Source organism: Sarcophilus harrisii, chromosome X, assembly GCF_902635505.1.
Source record: "Sarcophilus harrisii chromosome X, mSarHar1.11, whole genome shotgun sequence".
Classification (NCBI taxonomy): Eukaryota; Metazoa; Chordata; class Mammalia; order Dasyuromorphia; family Dasyuridae; genus Sarcophilus; species Sarcophilus harrisii.
Genome location: NC_045432.1, coordinates 20,021,333 through 20,028,854, shown reverse-complemented (window position 1 = coordinate 20,028,854; position 7,522 = coordinate 20,021,333).

Here is a 7,522-nt window from a genome sequence, read left to right as displayed (position 1 = left end):
AGCTCCCTAGCAGGGCCTGGAAGGAAGGTAGAGATTCTAGGAAGTGGGAAAGGGAGCCCTCATGGCCTGGGACACAATCTGGGAAGGCCTCCCCTCTGCCATGAACAAGCGGACCATCAGTGCGGAGAGTGGTGGGGCCTCCAGATGCCCATCTCGTGGGGGAAGCAGCAGAGTGGCCGGAAAGCTGTGGCCTTCCTGAAGCATGCAGAAGGCTGCGGCTTTCCACGGTGATGGCCGGCCTTGTTATCCCGATGTCTGGACCGGTTGCGTGGCCTCTAACGGGCTGCCGTGGGGTCTGGGTCACGGGGATTGGGGGAATGTCAGCTGTTGTGGACGGGACTGACTGCGGCCTCCCCCTCCAGGGGCCAGGCCTGTTATGTTTTATAATCCCACAGGATCCTACCGGCTGAGGGAATCCCTCCTCTATGGCACTGGCTCGAGCCCCCACTGACTGTGTCTTCCCATTTTCACGGGCCCTATGGCTAGGTCCCAGTTCCAGGTCACCTGGCGCCTGACGTGCGACCAGCTTTTACAAGGGGATATTGACCACATTTAGCGAGAGCTAACACATACACACTCCCCTGGTGCCTCCGGGACACGACTCCCCCCACCAGACCACCTCAGTCTCTGAAGGGGGCAGGGGGATTAGGCTCACATCTTAGACTAGTTCCTTTAGCCCCAAAGCTGTGGCGGGCCTTTCTCCTCGGCCCCCTCGATGAGGCAGGAAGGGGGGCACAACGTGCGGCCTGGCCGGCCTTCTGGATTTCTGGGTTCCCAGACTCTACTTCCTGTATCTAGAACGGTAAAGGACAAAGGGGAATGGCCAAGCAGCCAAGCCTGCTTCTCGGGCTCCTTGTGCTAACAAGAGCAGAGAAGGGGAACCTCAGTTTTTTCTCCTTTACTCTGAGGTCTGTAACCTTCACTTTCAGAGGAAAATGCAGTAAAAGCTCCTGGTGTTCAGGGTCAGGCCGTTTTAAAGACACGGACATTTCCAGCTGCACAGCCAATGGGAAATGGGTGTTTCCTATTACGTGGTCATACAATGTCTACATATGTGCCAGTCCTCCAGTATCCCAGAAGCACTTCCTCCAGCTTCCGCATAGATGACGCCAATTCACACAGTCTGGACATGCGCTAAGCCATATTCCAATTTTATAAATTTTTTTCAATTTTACCGGGTCTTTTTTTTTGTTAAAAAAAAAAAGCAAAACTGTTTTCATAATGAACGTGCGGGAATCGTGTAATTGACAATGAAATGGTTTCGTCTCTTGGGGAAAAAAAATCAGAAAGTCTTTATCTTCAATATTTATTTCAGAGACTTTATCTCAGTTTATCTTCACGTATGCTGTGAAATGTTAGTCTAAATCTAATTTCTTCCCGATTTTCTCATAGTTTTCATAGTGAGTCTTCTCAATGACTGAGGCCTTTGGGTTCACCAAATAATATGCTATTCTTTTCGTTGTCTTCTATATGACATGTATCTAATCTGTTCCACTGATTTCTTTTTCTCTTTTTTTAAACTAGCACCAAATTGTATTGGGGAAAAGGAAATAGAGCAAACATTTATTAAATGCCTACTAAGTACCAGGCAAGTGAATACTGGAAAGTGAAAGTGAAAGTAAAACATTGCATGTATGTATATATAGATAAAATTGTCTATGTGCTCAATTAAATTTAATAGATGTTATATATAAATGTTACCTATATATTAAGATAAAGAGCTGGCCAATAGCCAATATGGCCCTCGGGTAAATCATCTAACTGCTCACTGTACCTTAATAACTGTAAATTACAAAATAGTTGCTGATCCATAATGATAGAGAGAACTTTGTTTCTAGAGACTACCCTGCTTGAGTAACATCCCAGGTCTACCCCCACCCTCTACTTTCATTAATAACATCCATTTAGTCAAAGGATATGAACAGACAATTTTCAGATGAAGAAATTGAAACTATTTCTACTCATATGAAAGAGTGTTCCAAATCATTATTGATCAGAGAAATGTAAATTAAGACAACTCTGAGGTATCACTGTACACCTCTCAGATTGGCTAAGATGAGAGGAAAAAATAATGACCAATGTTGGAGGGGATGTGAGAAAACTGGGACATTAATGCCATTGTTGGTGGAATTGCAAACAGATCCAACCATTCTGGAGAGCAATTTGGAACTATGCCCAAAAAGTTATCAATCTGTGCATACCCTTTGACCCAGCAGTGCTACTAATGGGCTTATACCCCAAAGAGATACTAAAGAAGGGAAAGGGACTTGTATGGGCAAGAATGTTTGTGGCAGCCCTTTCTGTAGTGGCAAGTAACTGGAAATTGAGTGGATGCTCATCAGTTGGAGAACGGCTGAATAAATTGTGGTATATGAATGTTATGGAATATTATTGTTCTGTAAGAAATGACCGGCAGGATGATTTCAGAGAGGCCTGGAGAGACTTACAGGTACTGATGCTGAGTGAAGTGAACAGAACCAGGAGAACATTATACACTTCAACAACAATACTATATGAGGATCAATTGTGATGGAAGTGGATATCTTCAACAAAGAGAAGATCTAATTTAGTTTCAATTATTCAGTGATGAACAGAACCAGCTACACCCAGAAAAAAAAACACTGGGAAATGAGTGTGGACACAACATAGCATTTCTACTCTGTTATTATTTGCTTGCATTTTTGTTTTTCTTCTCAGATTATTTTTACCTTCCTTCTAAATTCGATTTTTCTTATGCAGCAAGAGAATTGTATAAATATGCACACATATATTGTATTTAACATATACTTTAACATATTTGACATGTATGGGACTACCTGCCATCTAGAGGAGGGGATGGAGGGAAGGAGGGGAAAAGTTGGAATAGAAGTTTTTGCAAGGGTCAATGTTGAAAAATCATCCATGCATATGTTTTGTCAATAAAAAGCTATAATAAAATGAAAAAAACATCCATTTATAAAGCAATTTGTTGCTTTTCCCATTGCTAAGTATTTTATAATTATTACATCATTTAATCCTTTTTAAATGATTATGACTTTGTAGTAGAGTTTGATACTTGGTGAGCTAAGGCCCCTTCATTCCCACTTTTTTCCACAATTATTATATCTAGATTCCAGACTTTTTAATCCTTCACGTCAGTTTCAACATTTTCTTTAGCTCTATAAAATACCCTTTGGGGAGTTTGGTACAGTACAGAATAAAATTAATTCAAGTAGGATCATCATTTTTATTATATGGCTTGACTAATTCCTTAGCAATTAAAGGTTTTTTCGAATTACTTAGGTCTCTCTTAAGAGTGTTTTATAGTTTGATTCATATAGTCACTGGGAATTTGGACATGTTCTTGGACATAGAAATTAATCAATACTTGTTGAATGAAAGGATGGATAATTGAATAGATAACAGACAAGGTGTGAAGAATCAATAGATTGCATGAAAAGTACCCAAGAAAACCTTATTTTATCCATGAGTTAAAGTTGCTTGTGGATGTCATCATCTGATTTTACCAGTCAGTCAACCAATAAGCATTTATTAGACACCCACCATGGGCTAAGCACTGAGCTAAGTGCTGAAGATACAAAGAACATTTTATCATAAAAACCAGTCCCTGATCTCAAGGAGCACACATTCTAATGGAGGAGTCAGTATGTAAAACACCATGTACATACAAGTTATATAGAGGATAATATCAGATTGCTTGCTGTCTCGGGGAGGGAGGAAGAGAGGGAGAAAAATGTGTAACACAAGGTTTTGTAAAGATGAATGTTGAAGTACTTGAAGGTGTGTAGTGGTATCTCAGAGTTGTCTTAATGTACATTTCTCTGATCAATAATGATTTGGAACATCTTTTCATATGAGTAGAAATAGTTTCAATTTCTTCATCTGAAACTACTTTTGAATGTTTTTGGAAAAACAAAATACTATAAATAAAAAAGAGAGAGGAAATGATTAGATTTGAATTCCCTCTATTCCCAGTGGTGATGAGGTTAGTGGCAATAAGAGTTGTTAAAAATACCCTTTTAATTGGCCGCAGGTTTAAAGTGAAAGAATTCACTTATTCCCAAATTATTCATTGCAAAATGAAAATTTATTGTTGGATAGAAACCAGTTTGCTAAGAGACTGACTTCTATAGTGGCAAAGTCCTATTAGGGAAATGAAATCTTACGCTGAGAGAATGCTTTCTAACCGGGCAGAGTCCTAGTGGTTGAGCTACTTTAGGCCTTCGTAAGGAGTAACATATAAGGGAACCTGTTATATGGGTATCTTGGTGGGGACTGGGACGGCCCAAGCTGATCAGACCAGGATTTCTCTTTTTTTTTTTTTTTTTTTTATTTAATAGCCTTTTATTTACAGGATATATACATGGGTAACTTTACAGTATTAACAATTGCCAAACCTCTTGTTCCAATTTTTCACCTCTTACCCCACCCCCCCCCTCCCCTAGATGGCAGGATGACCAGTAGATGTTAAGTATATTAAAATATAAATTAGATACACAATAAGTATACCTGACCAAAACGTTATTTTGCTGTACAAAAAGAATCAGACTCTGAAATATTGTACAATTAGCTTGTGAAGGAAATCAAAAATGCAGGTGTGCATAAATATAGGGATTGGGAATTCAATGTAATGGTTTTTAGTAACCCCCAGAGTTCTTTTTCTGGGCATAGCTAGTTCAGTTCATTACTGCTCCATTAGAAATGATTTGGTTGATCTCGTTGCTGAGGATGGCCTGGTCCATCAGAACTGGTCATCATATAGTATTGTTGTTGAAGTATATAATGATCTCCTGCAGACCAGGATTTCTCAATTGAATGAGAACTGAGAACTTCAAAAAGATCAATGGGAATTGATTTCCCTCTGAATAGTGTTACTTCTCTCATCCTGGGAGATTAGGCCCTTTCTCTAGACTCCTTGAACCCTAGAGATCCTGATCTCTGAGATCAGAAAGGGGGCAATCTCAGAGTGATAATTTTAAAGGAAAAGGGAACACAGTAAAGGGAACAGTTTCCCTCCCCCTTCAGAAAGAGAGAGAGAGAGAGAGAGAGAGAGAGAGAGAGAGTACTAAAATCATGGAGGCACTAGAAAGGCTTAGGAGCAGGGAGGGACTTTAGTTGAGATTTTAGGGAAGCTAGGCTTGGAGATGTGGAATGAGATAATTCCATAAGTAGGGGCCAGCAAATAAAAATGATCAAAGTTAGGAGATGGAGCATCTTTTGAAAGAGATGACAAGATTGCTTGCTATCTTGAGGAGGGGACTGGATGGAGGGAGAGGGGGAGAAAAATTTGGAACTCAAAATCTTATTAAGAAATGAATGTTGAAAATTGTCTTTACATGACATTGGAAAAAATACTATTTACATAAAAAAGGAATGGCAAGATGATGCAGTCACTGCAAGAAGTGTTTGCTGTATTGAATTAAACCAATAAGCTTCTTCCCTAGGTGGTACAGAGCAGAGAATGCCGAAGATGGAGTCAAGAAGACTCTACTTACTGGTTATGGGACTCTGGGTAAGTCATTTCACTTCTTTGGAAAACGAGGGGGTTGTTCTTCATAGCATCTAATGCCTCGCAGCTCTAAATCTGAACCTATTACCTATGTTCCAAATAAAAGTGATTACCTTAAAAACAAAAACCGAGAGAAAGAAAAAGAGAAAATGGCAAACTGAACAGCATTAGTGGATCCCAGAGTGCTTTGATAGCAGTTACATATAAGACCAAAAAGGGGGGAAGGGCCCAGGATATGAAGGGCTTTGAAAGGCAAACAGAAGATTTTGTATTTGATCAAAAAAGAGAAAGTCACTTGAATTTATTAAATGGGTGAGGGGTGATATGGTCAAAGTTGCCCTTTATGAAAAATCAATTTCACACCTGAATGGATGATGGACTAGAGTGGGGAGAGATTTGAGGTGTTAAGGTATTAAGATGATTGCATCAATCTAATGTGATGGTCTAGGCAGGAGATAATGGAGGCCTGTATCAGGGTGGGTGACAGTACTGGAAGAGAGAAGGGAACATATATGAGAAATGCTCAGAAGGGAGGATCAATAGGACTTGGCCATTTTTTGGATATGGGTGTGTGTGTGTGGGGGGTGACAGGGAATGAGAAGCTGAGGAAGACAACAGATTTTGAGTCTGGATGACTGGGAATATAATAGTACAGTCATACATTAACTCTTTTTTTATTATAGCTTTTTATTTACAAGATATATGCATGGGTAATTTTTCAGCATTGACAACTGCAAAACCTTTTGTTCCAATTTTTCCCCACCCCCTCTCCCAGATGGCAGGTTGACCAATACATGTTAAATATGTTAGGGTATAAGTTAAATACAATATATGTCTACATGTCCAAACAGTTATTTTGCTGCACAAAAGAATCAGCCTTTGAAATAGTGTTGACCAAGTCTTGACAGTATAAAAGAGAAGTTAGGAAGACAGGAGAGTTTGAGTGTAAAGATACTGAGGACATGGTGAGTGTAAGTTGTTAACAGGATCTCTAGTTTGAGGGGTCCATTTGGGAGGTGAAGGTCAGGAGAGAGGTTAGGGCTGAACAAGTAATTCTGAGAGTCAGCTGCATAGATATGTATTGATGAGATCTTCTAATACTTTCTTACTATACTGGTTTTGGGGGATATTTTTTTCCAAAAAAAAAAAAAAAAAGGTAAAAGTAAGAATGGTGTGAAAGAACATACAAAATGTTGATTCTTTGTCACTTAACACTTGACTGGAATAATCTATAACTTGAAAATTACATGTATTCTCCAGCTCTTTAAGCATTATTTTCCATCATCAAGCACTGAAGTGCAGTGGAAAAAGTGATGAACTGGAGAATTAAAGACCTGAATTTTGGGAATTCCTGTTCTGTCACTACTTGTGGTAAAAGAAGTTGTAACTTCTTGAGGCCTCAGTTTACTCATCTGTTAAATGAAGGGTTGGACTAGATGATCTCTATGGTCACTCTAAGTTTTAGAGCTGTGTTATTAGTAGTAGTAGTAGTAGTGCCATTATCATTATTTTTATCACTTCAACTCTTCAGACTCATGAGATCTTGACAGGGCTGAACTGAACAAGATCAAATGTAAGTGGAGATTAAGTGCGAAGTCTTCCACAGTTGGATTCCCCAAATCAGCTCCCCAAATATGAGGGAGACAGGGAGAGACCCCCACTGATCTGAAAAAGACCTGGGGGTTTCAGTGGACTGAAAGCTTGAAATGATGTGCTTCTAGCAAAAGAGAAGCCAGAGTTCTTCGTGCTCCTCAGGCCTCATTTGGAATTCTGAGTTCGATTCTGGACACTAGTTTTAGTAGGGGGAGGGGCAACCCCCCTGCTGCTTGGGGATGACAATAGGAGAAATATTGATAAATAGAAAAGGTATGGGGGGGGGGTGGCGCGGGGGTATACGGGGAACAACCACACAACCAGTAGAGCTTGGCAAGGGTCTTGATTTTGTGCTATAAAAGGACTGGTTAAAGTAATTGCCAGTGTTTGTTTGGAAGACACGGTGACAGGTATTTGAGG